This window comes from Coturnix japonica, chromosome 1, assembly GCF_001577835.2.
Source record: "Coturnix japonica isolate 7356 chromosome 1, Coturnix japonica 2.1, whole genome shotgun sequence".
NCBI classification, from domain to species: domain Eukaryota; kingdom Metazoa; phylum Chordata; class Aves; order Galliformes; family Phasianidae; genus Coturnix; species Coturnix japonica.
The window spans coordinates 153,084,945-153,100,083 of record NC_029516.1 but is presented as its reverse complement, the minus strand read 5'-3'; the positions used below and the strand labels follow the sequence as shown (position 1 = coordinate 153,100,083).

Sequence of the window (15,139 nt, the reverse complement as noted above, 5' to 3'; positions counted from 1 at the left end):
CTGCAACCTTAAGAACAGTTCCCTATTCATCCACGCTGGTCTTCTTCCCCGCCGGCTCATTTTGCGGCTCAGGGGGACCACCTGCTCCTGCGCCTTCAAGACTTCCTTCTTTAAGAGCAACCAGCCATCTTAGACCCCTTTGTTCGCTAAGACTGAATGCCAGGGGACCGAGTACCGCACAAATAAATGATTTGCCTTTTCCAGCTCGGGTACAAGTCCCATGTCGTAAAACACAAATGCGGTACAAAACAGCCTGCAAGTTATGCCAATTTTCTCATGCCCAGTCCACCCCTGTTGATGATGGCCTAGACGCATGATTTTCTAGGAGATCAAACAACATATTTTCACCTTCCATAGCGAATATACTTTTACTCACTATCAAGACAAGAAAATCTACGCTGGGGGAGAAGGAGGTGACTCCTTATCTCCTCAGAGAGGCAAACACTTAACAAAACAAATCCAGCAACTACTCAAAGCACTTCTTCCCTACACAAAAGACTGAGAAGACCAATCAACACTTACAAAGAAAGTGCTAATACCTCAATCCCTCCTGGCTATCCTGTCAGGCCACAAAGAAAAACTTCGACCTTCAAGCCACATAAGTTAAAAATAACTTCTAGGTGTCTCAAAAGTAATAAACTTCTTGGAGAGGCACACACGTCAAAAATTACTTCCTCACTTCCCCGAGAGGCGCATACACAAAACTTTCAAATTCCAAAGTACGTTACAAGATACTTAAACCACAAGAATACAAAATATTCTTCCCGAGGAGGCACACGTATAAAACAAAAACAAACAGTCAAAATTAATTCATACATCCCCGAGAGGTAAACACATAAGCAAGAAAGTTTCAAAATACTGAGTGCTCTTACTGGAGGAGTGCTCATGTCAAATGTATGGCTCCTTGCAACTCCAGGAGATAAACAGAAAAGTTTCAGAGTATCTGGAAGGACAACACTCTCACGGCGGGTATCCTGCCAACTACGCCAATAAAAAATGTCTTGCTCCAGTTTAGGAGGGAGGCAAGGTTCTTTTATATATGTTATGCCCGGCGTGAGATTAAGAAGAAAAATATTCAAATGTTTTTCCGACCAGTTTATTAGAAATAATAGACAGCTGAGGGGGTGGAGAAGGGAGAGCAGCGAATACCAAAATTAGGGTGATGGGGACGGGAAAGTGGGTGATAGAAAAGGTAGGAAAAAGGGCAAGAATTGCTTAAAATCGGGGAATAGTCACCACCTGGATGCAGCAGCGTCCCGTTGCACATTATTTCATTGGTCTGGGGCAAAATAGGCATAGGGGAGAGCAGCAGCAGAGTGGCAGGCTGCAAGCAGCAGATCAGTGCAGTGCAGAGCAGGCAGTGGAAAGGAGCAGCAAGGTCTCAAGGAGTAGCGAGGTCTCACGGAGCAGAGTCACAAAGCAGGCCCAGGAGAGTCCGCTGGCAGCAGTAGGATGACAATTGAGGAATCTGAGGTCAGATACTGTTGGAAATATCCTCAATAATTTTTGGTTAGGACGGTATCTCTGATAAAAGCAGTTTTTATTTGCGATTGCAAAGGCGGGCGCCCTGATGGCAGAAGTGCACCTATGGACATGATGGTACAGTTTTTATACCTTGTCTCCCAGGAGGGATGATTCCAGTCCTTCCTGATATCTCTTCAGGCACATCCTTAGGTATGTCACGACTTGTATATTTTTACAATGCGTACAACAAAACACTAAAACATACATTGTTGCTAGTTTACACAGGCATATTGTTAATTATTTTAACTTCTCCTCTTTGGATCCTTTATTACTCAGGTCTTATTTGTTCAGCACCAAAAATCAGTAGTTCTATTTCAGATAGCTGGACAGACAAGAGCTTCAGTCTTTGTACCTCTGACTTCTAACCATAAGTAACTTAAATTGCTCATTACATAATGAGACTTGGAAAATAAAATGATTCTTATCTTTTCTAAAAGCAGAAACAACATTTGATCCCACAGATACCTAGGAAGTTCTCCAGCATGCAGGCATACAGGTGTTTGCGTAGTGAGGCAAATCTGATGTAAGAAAAACTCTTTGCTTATTGTGGTGAGGCATCTGTCATGGTTTACCTAGATTTACCTATGCCTGTGACAGCGGGGAGCCACCCCATAGGGTGGACAGCTTTTACCTCTGCAAACTTGACTTGATTCTCCTTTACCTCAGTGGCCTCTGCAACCTGTCGGTTGTGGGGCCCACACAGCAGCTTTTCCATTTGCGATGCTTCCCTACATGCGGACATGACTCATCAGTGAATAGGGCATATTCTTTTCATTTTTCTGTAATTCTTGTAATGGTGGGGCCCTCTTTTAAGCACGTGGAACACCTCTTTGCTGGTGATGTTCCAAACTTTTTACCTTCAGCCACTCCATGATACGTCTAGGATCCTGGTGATTTGTGGTTTTCCCCATTTGCGCTCTCTGTCTAATCAGTGCAATCCACTTGCTCCAGGTGGCATCGGTAGCATGATGGGTGGAGGGAACCTGTCTGTTGTGAGACATTTCGCAGTTGTTAGCACTGGCAGTCGAGGTGCCACAGAGCTGCTGTTCAAGCCTAGCTATTTCCTTGAGAGCAGCCCGAACCCCTTCATACACGGCTTAAGATCGTAATCTGCAGTTAGTGTGTAGCCTCTTCAGACCCTTATACGTCTCGAACTGCCAGAAATCCCAGGGGTCGACTCGGGTCTCTTCCTCTGAGGCTCTTTACACAAACTCCACGTGGGACCTTTCTCTCCGCCAGCAGTAGAGCGATGTCTTTAAACATCCTGTCAGTCCGTACTCGGCCTGGGGCTACGGCATGGGCTATGCTCCTGTTTAATCTGTTCAACAAGCCTGTGCTGCTCAGGGCCCCACTGCAAATCATTCTTACTTTCACGTTCACCTGATAAAGGAGGCTACAGGTGAGGCTGAGCTTTGGAATGTGCATCCTCCAACAGCCACTGAGACATACAGGAAAGACCTGTGTCGCTCTTCTTGTGCTAGTTGGTGGAAGAATGGCATGTAGTTTTTGTCTGTATCACAATCTGTTGGAATGAGAATCCCAACGATCAACATTTTGTAGGCTTTGATATCAGGGGGGCATGGAAACCCCACCGTTGCCGCTCTGGCATATGCCCACTTGTCAACTCAGCTACGTCTCGTGTAGATGCAGGCCAAGCATAGAATCAATTACTGCACAGTTTCCATTTCCTCTACACAGTTGCCTCCAGAACGTCCACCTCAAGCGAGCAGCATCGCGCGGGTTTGCTTGTAGTCAAGCAGTCAGGACGCAGCATTTGGTCTTGTTGAACCTCATCCCATTGGCTTCAACCAGCTCTCCAGATCGCTCTGTGAGGCCTCACTACCCCCAGGCAGATCCACACTGTTGCCTTGTGCAAGGTAATCTTAAGAACTATGTCCCTCATTGAGAATGTGCTTCTGACGGCCCCCTGACCAAGTTACACGCTGATTACACTAATATGGTGAGCTGTAAAATGGCATTTATTCAACCTCGTGAGCCCCTTATATAGGGCTCCTATTTCAGTCTCATACATATACATTACCGAGCAGGGGAAGGCCTATCGCGTTACAACCCGAGAGTTCAAGCCGCCTAATACAACATCTCCCCCTCCCCATGCTTAACAAAACCATGCCCCGTTACAATGCAAGCACCGATCCTAATATATAAAAGTGTTAGTCCTTATATAATTTAAACTTTGTCACAGATTATCTATAAAGTGAGGTATACAGGTTGCAAAGCATGCAGAGATAAGTGGTGCAATGTCTAACAATGTTAGTGGTGTTCTAATCAGTATGTCCAAGGCATCTTTGGTTATATTATACAGTTCATCCTTCTGCGCAAAGCTTCTTGTATATCCGCTGGAACTCCATTCTCTCATTAAATACTCTTTCCATCATACGCTGTAAGCAACCCTTCAAAGTCCTTGCATCCATACCCTTGAGCCAGCAGCAGGAAATCTATTGCAGCTCTTTTCTGTAAAACAGCATGCCTGAAAGAAAAGTACTCAGATTTCGATTAGTTTTCTGTTTCTCCCAGACCGCCCTTTTGGGTGATCACTGCATCAGGTTTTATTTTTCTTGACGGGAGCCATAAAATTTTTCCTGATTCTTTATCCTTTACTGTGGCATAACCTCTTCATTCAAAATGAATTCAATGTGCTGTGCCAATACTTCTGCCTGCTGGGCTACCGGGATCCTACCTCTGTGGCCTTCCCCCTCCCCAAAGACACGTATCTTGTCCTTCAGGAGACAGTTGAGCCTCTCTACAATTGCTCGCCCCTGGGATTTCCCAGGGATGCCTGTAGAGTGAGATATTCCCCACCGTTCAAGCCAATCTTGTGTAGACCGCGAGATGAAACACGAGCCATTGTCTGTCTTGATGTGTCGCGGCACACCAAGGACCACGATGGCAGTGGCCCAGTGTCGCTGAGCTGCAGGGGACTTAAATGTTAATATAATCATCATCACTCAATCAAAACCTTGTTACGTCTGTTTAAGATGTCCACGTGTCAACATAAAATGGTCTCAACCAATTTCGATATCCAGACGGTCATTACATTTTTTTCTGGTATGGTAGATTCATCACCTAAGCACCCAGGTCATTCCGAGCCATTCATTTTGGTTACACGCGGCAATCTCCCTTGTTAAATTTGGGAATTGCATTCTTTGCCCCTAACACTGCTCGATGTACGGGTCGACTGTGTTGTCCACTACTCTCGGGATTCAGCTATCTTCTTGCCACACAACTTCGGGTGTGTCCACAATTCACCACACCCAACATTTCGGATGGTACCCCCGAAGTTGATTAAACAAACACTCACCCCTAATCAGGTCTGGACATCTGATCGATTATTGCCCGCGTCGGCACTCGCGAAGCGTCCCGCTCCACTCTCTCGAAAACTAGGCATGTCTTTGCCTTTCTCACTCTCTCATCCGGACTCTCTCTGTGTCGCGATTGTTTTCTCTTCACCATGGTACTCCTGGTCCTGTCTAGCTCCGGCCCAGCCTCTGCACTCCTGATCTCCAAGATGCCGCTGCAGGAATCTAATACCCGCGTGGGTCACTACAGAGTGCTTCAGACCCGCCGCATTGAGTGGTGTAGATTATGCCTGCTGTGAAGTTGAGCGGTACGATCTATCTCCCACGCGGAACAGTGTTTAGGTGCTACCAGACGCTAGGCTCGTTACCGGTTGTATCTATTCGTTAGTCTCCTTTCTAATTCTCTCACGCGGTGTGCTCGGCCGTCCACCACCTTCCCAAAGTGTGGCTGGCGGGCTGTTGGAGGCGCCAGCGAACGGCCGCGGCAATGTCTTACCCAGCTCGGCCTCTTGAGGTGTGGCGTGGGGTTGTAGGTATCACTCGGAGTGCGCTGGCAACTCCTTCCTCGCCATGGCGGGCACCCATGTACACGCTGACTGATGTGGATTGGCTTCTTTCTCGCCACTGTTCATTCCCCCTACCCACCCCCAAGGATGTGCGGAGGAATGCAGGATACTTTGTTGCGAGGTTACGTTCCAATAAGGGTACCGTAGATTGTTGTCCGTTGTCCCGCCGCTTATCTCTAAACTGCTGCACATGTGGAGTTGGGGGGGGGGGTGGGGCAGTCGGGTGGTCGTCGCCATCTTAAGCCATTGTTCTCCCTCCGGGGGTCTGCAAAGAAGCGCGCTCCCCGACTCCAACCCTCGGTTCCCCGGCCCCAGCAAAGCATTACCTGGAGCAAACGATTTACTATCCTCCTTAGCCGCTTTAAGCGCACCTAGGACCAAACCCCAGGTTTTTAATTCTTTCGCTTTATGCTCGCGGGTGGCTCTCTGGAGCAGGGCCTCAGTGAAAGAGTCCCACCGCCCCGAATCGAGCAAAATGCTAGGGGAGGGTAAAAGCTGAGCTTTCTGCAAACAAGAAATAACGGCAGCAATCTCCTTCTTAGAAGGCGTAGCTTTCCTACCATAGTAGGTTTTACAAAGTTGCAATACTACTCTAATGACGGAATACATGTTTTTTCTGGTGCTCGACACCGTATGTCCTCGCACCCTTTGTATATACCCGGGCCCAAAGTCCCACGGTCTTCCACGGTCTCACCGCAGGATAAGCAGCAGCTGCATTCAATTTCGCCCCCTTGGCACTTCCACAGGATCTAACCGTAGGATTTGCGTCCGTCTCATGGTTAGCCATCGCACACTCACTCTCAGGACGTCCTCACACCAACTGGGGCACCAATTGTTGCCTTATGCAAGGTAACCTTAAGAATCACATCCCTCATTGATAATGTGCTTTTGACGGCCCCATGACCAAGTTACATGCTGATTACACCAATATGGTGAGCTGCAAAGTGGCGTTTATTCAACCGTGTGAGCCCCTTATATAGGGCTCCTATTTCAGTCTCATACATATACATTACCAAACAGGGGAAGGCCTATCGCATTACAACCCGAGAGTTCAAGCCACCTAATACAACACCACACTCCCTGCCAACTTGGTATCATCTGCAAACTTACTGAGGGTGCATTCAATGCCCTCATCCAGGTCAACTATAAAGATACTGAAGGGGATAGGCCTCAGCACTGACCCCTGGGGAACACCACTCATGATAGGTCACCAGCTGCATTTAACTCCATTCACCACCATTCTCTGAGCCTGTCCCTCCAGCCAACTCCTTACCCAACCAAGAGTGTACCCATCCAAGCCACAGGCTGCCAGCTTTTGCAGGAGAATAGCATGGGAAACAGCGTCAAAGGCTTTGCTGAAGTCTAGGTAGACCACATCAACAGACTGATGAGGGAAACCTCATCCACCAGATGGGTCACTAGATCAGAAAAGTAGATCAGGTTGGTCAAACAGGACCTGCCCTTCATGAACCCATGCTGGCTAGGCCTGATCCCCCAGTCATCCCACACATGCTTCATGATCTCCCTCAAGACAGTCTGCTCCATAACCTTCACCAGCACCGAGGTCAGGATAACAGGCCTGTAGCTCCCCAGATCCTCCTTACAACCTTTCTTGTGAATGGGAGTCACATGGGCAAGCCTCAAATGCTGATAGATGATAGAAAGCGGCTCGCCTATCACCTCCACCAGTTCCCTCAGCACTCTTGGGTGGATCTCATCTGGCCCCATGGACTTGTGGTAGTCCAGTTACAGAATCACAGAATGACCCGGGTGAAGCGACCTCCAGGATCTATGTAGTTCCAACCCCCCTGCCTAGCAGACCATACCAAATTAAATTTTACCTACCATTCAGGTTGCCCAGGCGTCCCGTCCAACTGGTCTTGAACACCTCAGGACGGTGCATCCAAACCACCTGGGCAGCCTGCTTGCCGACGGGGCCTAACCACTCTCCTAGTGAAGAGCTTCCCCTAACAATCCAACCTAATCTTTCACCTCTTTTAACTTAAAAACATTTCGCCCTAGTCCTGCTATTGTCAGCCCTTTCGAAGAGCTTACTCCCTCCTGGATAAGTTACCCTTTCAGGGATTGAAAGGCTTGCAATTGAGAGTCAACCCCTGAACCTTTCTCTTCTCTAGGCTTGAATAAGCCCAACTCCCTCAGCCTGTCTCTCGTAGGGGAGGTGCTCCAGCCCCTGATATCTTCGTGGCCTCCTCTGGGCCCTTTCCAAAATCTCTTATGTCTTTCTTGTACTGAGGGCTCCACACCTGGACGCAGTACTCCAGATGGGGCCTCATTTGTGTTATTGGCTCTACCGCTTGTAACGCTGAATAGGCAGCCAATAACTGTTTCTCAATCATGCTATATCGTTCTTCTGCTCCGTGCCAAACCTGAGACCAGAATCCAATGGGGGTTCGAACAGAACTCTGGCGTTGCCACAGGCCCCAGCCAAAACCATCTTGAGTAACATGAACATCTAGTTCAGCTGGGAGGGTCGGATCAAATATACCCAACACCTGAGCTTGTTTAACTGCCAGTTTTGCCTGTTGGAAAGCATCCTGTTCTACCTTCCCCAATTCCATGATTGACCCTTCTTCATAAGCTTATACAATGGCCTCAATAGCTGAGCTAAATGAGGTATAAAGGAGCGCCAATACCCCAATATACCCAAGAATTCTTGCAACTGTTTTGATGTTGTAGGAACTGGAAATGCTTGGACTTTATCTGCTACTGCAATGGGTAGTACTTTAGTACTTTGGTTTTCCCGGACCAAATGACATCCAGGAATTTTACCAACAAAGCCGGTCCTTGCACTTTTGGTGGGTTTAAGGCCTGCCCTTTTTCTGCAGGTAAGCTATCAAACAAATCTGCTGCTTGTCTCACTGCCTCTAATGAATCGGGATGTTAACAGGAGGTCATCATATAATAATATAAATTGACATTATTTGTCTTTTCCCACTTAGCTCAGAATCCATCACCACTAAATTATGACAAAAAGTGGGCGAATGCATGTACCCTTGTGGTAGGACCTGAAAAGTCCACTGCCTGCCTTCCCATGTAAATGCAAATTGATCTTGTGATTCTTCACTTATTGGAATACTGAAGAATGCATTTGCTAAATCTAGGACACAGTGATATGTTTTAATTTCCCTGCTTAGTGTGTCCATTAGGGAGGCAATATTGGGTACGGCCGCATGAATAGGTGGCGTGACCTTATTCAATTCTCTGTAATCTACTGTCATTCTCTATGTTCCATCCGACTTTCGCACTGGCCATACTGGGGAATTGTATGGGCTATGTGCAGGTCTTATAATACCCACTCTTTCCAATTCCTGCACCGTTTTTGTTATTTCCTCTTGCCCGCCTGGGAGTCTATACCGTCGTTTTACATTAGTGATCCGGCGTGGCTTTGGCAGACAAATAGGCTCATGTTTTGCATGGCCTCTCAATATTGTCTGGATTGCCCGGATACTAATGCATCTCTGCCGCAATCGGAACTCTCCCACTGTTGTATGGAGAGCCAGACCCCACAGGATATCAATTCCTAATATATACTCTGGAATTGGGGCAATGGATACCTTGTACTCCCGTGGTGGGAGGCGCCCGACCCCCAATTTTACCCAGGTTTGGGTGACTGGAATGGTCTGTCCTCCAAAGCCTCCAATCATCACTCTATTACCTTTGAATTTGGTTGGGTCCCCATATATTATAGATGTCTTTGCCCCAGTGTCAACTAGGGCCATAACCTTCTGTACATTCTTTCAGGACCAGTATATCGTCAATACTACACAGGGCCTCCGGTCCCGTCTAGAGGCCCTAGGAGGACTGACATCCCTCGTCAAGCCATGAACTGAGCCAGATTCAAGTCTTTTACCTCCGATACCTCCGGTGTCATAACCCGAGGCACCTGAGGTGGCTTCTTTTTCCTATTTGGAACTATAAAATCTTCTAAATTCCATGTTGTTGTTGGTCGCCGCTCTATAAATCTTATCCCTGGCCTTTTGGGTTTATTCTGAAATTTTTGTTCATCCTTCAGCTGCTTCCACAGTTGAAGGAGAATGTGATTGGGCTGACCATCAATTTTTGAAAATTGAACACCTGCCCGGAGTAGATCATTGAACATTTGTTTTCGGGATACTCTAACAGGTCCTGCCCGAGGGGTTCGCGGGGCTGATCTTCTGGTTCGCATTATTGGAAAAGCCTCGGCATCCTCAATCACCTTTTTACTGTGCTTAGTTCGTAGGCGCTTAGTTTCCCCAAGGTCCGCTACCAATTGGGCAGCTTGTTGGACTACTGCCTCTGCGGATACTACTGGATTAAGTATGGAAACCAAGGTTCCATACATATGAGAGGGTGCTTACTGTAAAATTAGGTCCCTCATTCCCGCAGAAAATTTAACCATATCAGGGCTCTCAAAATCATCTTCATAGATTGCCTCTTTCATGCCTAATTCTCTAATATAATTTTGTTAGTCCTCCATAAGATACTTCCATAAGTTATTGTGGCCAACTTAGATACTTCGGGGCCACTAACCAGTACACTATCTGCCCCTGAATCCCATAACCGTAATAACCAAGCCGGAACACTTTCCCTTGGCCTTTGCCTAAAATGCTGCATTGAATCCATCAGGACAGTGGGGGTATAGGGGCAGGCTGTCACATGAAAATAAGTCTCAGCAGGGGGCCATTAATCAGGAGGCACCCCCGCTGGTCAATCTTGGACCTTTTTAGTTTTCTGGGTCACGATAGGACAGATTTCTAATGGGTCCATCCTAGGTGGCTCTTCTAAATCAGCCTTGGTAACTTCGCTCTTAACCTGATCTGTTGTCTCAGGAACCTGTTCGTCATTCATCGAGATATACCAGATTTGGAGGAAAAAAAAGCAATGGGTTTTTCCCCATTAATATGCTGAGCTCACTTTCTAGTTACTCTATACAAGCTTTTAATAACTGATTTTCACAATCAATATCATTTGATCTCATCTCTGCCTGATTTAAGGCAGTCAGTAAGGACCAGGCCCCTGTGGATGCAGCCAATTGTCTTTCTTTGGTGGTAAGTATATCTTTATGCAATCCCTGAAAATATTCCATTAGACAGAATGGGGGCATATTGTCCGCCACCTGTAAAGGACCCCATTGCTCAATAATAGTTGCAACTTGAAAATATGGGAATCCCATAAACCCTGGGGGGTAACTTTCTCCCCCTTGAACCAATTGAACATATTCCATAAGAAAGACTTTTTTTTTTTTTGCCATATCCACAGGCTCCTGGTTGGCTCACCAAATGCATGGTGACAAATAATGAAAGACGGTAATAGTAAATACCCAAATGGTTATTTACAAGGAAAACTCACCCAATGGAAGCCTTTGGTCTGCAGGGAACCACTGAAGCAATCTCCACCAAAGAGCAATCTCCAAGAGATGCTGCCTTAGTGGTGGTCAGCACTTAAGTGAGGTCTGGAGGAGATGCTCCACCCTTTCTGGGAGCACAGCTTAATTACTCTCACCTGTGCTCCCACATCTGACCCAACACTTGCATCAGCTGATTAATCAAAGGTTTAAGTTGTGATTACCAATTTCCCATACACTGTGAAGGCTTTCTCAGTGCATACCTCTGCTATGCAGATGATCCACATGAAGTCCTTGCTAAAACAGTCTTTGTTAAAATGATCATCAAGTCAGGCACACCTACACCCATGACATTCCTACCTGTATTGGCAGTAACTATACCAGTACTAACAAGAATGGCAATTACAAGGAAAATGATGGAAATACAGAAGGTATAAGGAAAAGGGAACTCACCAGAGCTGAGGCGATCCTCCCTGGCAAGCAATCTCCAAGAGATGCTGCCTCAGTGAGGGTCAGCCCTTAAATGAAGTCTCAGAGGAGGTGGAGTCGAACTCCACCCCTCCAGGGAGCACAGCTACATAACTTTCACCTGTGCTCCCACAGCTGACCCCACACTTGCCTCAGCTGATTAATCAGTGGTTCACACTGTGATCTCCCATACACTACCCTAGTCCCTTGGGTGGTCTCCACAGATGCCAGAGTTCTCCATAGCTGATAGCCTGGGCAGTTCTCTTGTTCCTTGTGAGGTCCATCTGAGTGCATGTGTCTGCCCAGGAAGGTTGTGGGTCTTTCATCTGTGTTTCTGCCCTGGCTGCCACACCAGATGGTCATCTACAACCCAGACTCACTGAATAACAGAATGAATTGGATGAGATCTGAAAGATCAATTAGTTCCAATCCCCCTGCCATGGGCAGGGTCGCTTCCCACTAGATCAGGTTGCTTAAAGCCCCATCCAGCCTGGCCTTGAACACCTCCAGGGATGAGGCATCCACAGCTTCCCTGGGCAGCTGTGCCAGTGCCTCACCACCCTCATAGTGATGAATGTTTTTCAGATGTTTAGTTTTAATCTCCCAATTACAGCTGCCTTTTGTCCTATCACTACACTCTCTCTTAAGAGTCCCTCTTAAGCTTTCCAGGCCCCCATAGGGTACTGGAAAGTTGAAGTGAGGTCTCTGTGAAGCCTTCCCCTCCCCAGGCTGAACAATCCCCACTCTCTCAGGCTGTCTTTGTTGTGCTCCAGCCCTCTACCTATCCTCCTGACCATTCTCTCAACTCTATCTAACATGTCCTTCTTATGCTGGGGGCTCCAGAGCTGAATTCAATACTGAAGGTGGGTCCTCAAGAGAGTGCAGTAGATGGGATGCAGCCCAGGATGGCTGGCTCTCTGGACTGCAAACATGCACTGACAATTCAATTCATGTTGAGTTTTTCATTAAACAATATCTTCAAGACTTTCTTTGCAGGGCTGCTGTCAATCCAATCACCACCCAGCCTATACTGATGTTTGACCTGACCCAGGTGCAGGACCCTGCACTTGGCCTTGTTTAATTTCTTGATGTTTACAAGAAACTCATGAAACTATCTTCACATGAAACTCTCAAGCCTGCAGTGTCACCTCTTCCATCCAGCATGTCAACCGCACCACACAGCTAGGTGTTATCTACAGACATGGTAAAGGTGCTCCCAGTCCAACTGCCCATGTGACCGACAACGACATTAAAAAGTTCTGGGCCCATCCTGAAGAATGCTGCCTGTTGCTGATCTCCACCTGGACATTGAGCCATTGACTGCAACTCTTTGAGTGCAACCATCCAGCCAATTCCTTATCCATCAAATGGTCCATCTGTCAAATCCATGTCTCTCCAATTTAGAGACAAGGATGTCATGCAGGACAGTATCAACTGCTCTACAGTAATCTCCAGAAACCCAAGAAATTATCAAGAACATCTCAAAGAGAGTCCTGTGGTAGTTTTACATTGCTAGGCAGATACATTCCAGCATGCTGCTTTCCCACTCTTCCTCCTCAGAAGAGAGGGAGAAAATATGATGAAAAATGGATCATGGGCAGGTACAACAAGGAGTTTGATTGCAGAAGAAAAAGGAGAAAACAATTATTTTTTACTTCCCATCAGCAATGATAATCCCTGTCACTTCCTGGGAAGCAAGGCCTCAATATGAACAGCAGTTTTTCAAAAGGACAGGCATGATGAAAAGACGCTCCCCACTTCTCCTTCCCCAGCTTTTATTTGTGTGTGTGTTGCCATACAGCATGGAATACCCCTTTGGTCAGTTTAGATAGCTGTTCTGGCAATGTCCCCTCCCCACCCCTCACCAATCCAGCCTACTCACTTTTGTTAGGGCTGGGAGTTGGAGAGACAGCCTTGATGCTGTGCCAGAACTGCTCAGCAATAGCCAAAATATTGGTGCCAACTTGTTCTAGCTCTAAATACAAAGCACAGCACTGTATGGGCTGCTGTGGGGAAAGTTAACTCCATCCCAGCCAGACCCAGTACAAGCTGCTGCAAAAAGTATTCAATCTGTTGGCTGACTCAGATAACTGTGATCTTCTCAGATTGTCAAACAGTGGATGCATTTGCCTTTAATAGTCCTATTTGGCCTGTAAAGGAACTTTCAGGGTCCTAATGTGGGAACATCAGTAGCCAGCTTTGGAGATATATCTACCCCCACAGTGCTGCAGTTGCTCTGTATAGTGTCACCCTGCTATAGTGGCCAGAGGCTGGGCTGAGCACTTGGCTTGCTGTCAGCAACTCAGCAAATGCCTCCTTTGACATTCACAGCGCTGTGACTTCCCAAGGCCAGTCTGCCTTCTTCTGGGGAGGCCATCAGTACTGCCCTGGTGAGATGGGCACAGCCCCATGCCTTGCTGGAGGACTTAGGCTCAGCCCTTGGAGGAGGGTAGCCTGTCCCCAAAGCTTGGGCTGTTCCATTAGGCTGGCAATGGCCTGCTGACTGCACATACTGAGCTGAATGTCCAGAGGCATGGAGAAGTGTGGACACCATCAGAGAGAAAGACTGCAAAACTAATCTGTAGAGAGCACAACAATCCCGTATTGTGAGATGGGCATGATATATTTCCATGCTGGCAAAGCCAGATCTCCAGAAAATCAGTTCCTTGCAGGAAAAAAGTAGCCCAAATAGGACTGCGAAAAGGAACTCAAGTTAACTTTGAACCATTAACCAGACTCAAAAAGCCCCACCATATGAACATCTCAACTCTGAGAAGAGGCAGTGTGCCTTGTTCACAGATGAGTCAGCCAAATATGTCAAGGGGAAGATGTAACAGAAGGCTTTTAATCCATCTGAGCAAAGTGGGGGGAAGACAGTGTTCACTATGCAAACCTAATAGCTGCAGTAATGCTTGAGGAGATCAAGTCCCCTATGTTGTACCTAAAAATGGATTTGTTTTATCTTGTACCTCTTCATGAAACCTCACCCTGCTGTTATCCTTTGGTGCATGCTGTATATCAACACACACTAAGTGCCAGATGCCCTCCAGCTGCTTCAGAGCTCCTCATTTTCTGCATCACATGAGCAACTGGACTATGTGTCAGAATTTGTACCACCACTGTCTTACAGGAGACGGAGAGGAGGGTGGAGTCTCATGTCAGGACATCTCTGATGGTCCTAACCCTACTGTTGCTGCTGATTTACTGTTATTATCGTGATCAGTGTTTGTTTTATTTGTTGTTATTCCTGCTTATTGTTATTTGTAGGACAACTTTGTATATGAGAGTCTCTCTAATAGCCAAACAACTTACTAATGCAATCTGTAACTTTTAAGAGAGGTCAAGGTTATGTGGATCAAGGTGGGGAATATAGTGATTGTAACTGGAAAACCATTGTATGTCGAGGAATCAGGGAGCCACATGACAGCCAACCTGCATAGATCCAGATTTGTGCTGTGCTATGCATATGGCATTACTTCAGGCCTGTGTCATGCTGCTCATCTTCTTCAACTGCAGGACAGACTCAGCTGTGTGATCATAACAGCAGACTGCAGACTGAACTGATAGCAGAACTGGCTATTGTACCACCTGCATGACTCTGCCTTCATCTTAAAGTGCAGCACTAAGTTTTCATGCAATCATCTTTTCTGCTTGATGGTAGAAATGTATGAAGAAGTTTTTTCTAAGAAAATTCTGTAACAGTCCAGATAACCAACATGGGGTAACCTTTCCTGGTGACTGTGTGTGGATGGGGGGGCCATTCAATGCTGTACAACCAAGGGCTTCCAGCATGTAGAGGGGCATAAGATCTGTATTGATCTCCCTTTCTTTGTAGTGTTAACTCTAATAAACAACTGTTTAAGTAGTATTTTACAGAGTCAGAGTGCCTTTTTTTACAAAGTTTGAGTTCCTTATTTTAC

At 46.7% G+C, this 15,139-nt stretch overlaps 1 pseudogene; it reads right to left on the bottom strand.

Moving 5' to 3' along the window:
- Positions 1-6,194, bottom strand: part of LOC107308236 — a 9,551-nt pseudogene extending 3,357 nt beyond the window's left edge.
- Positions 6,195-15,139: the final 8,945 nt, after the last annotated feature.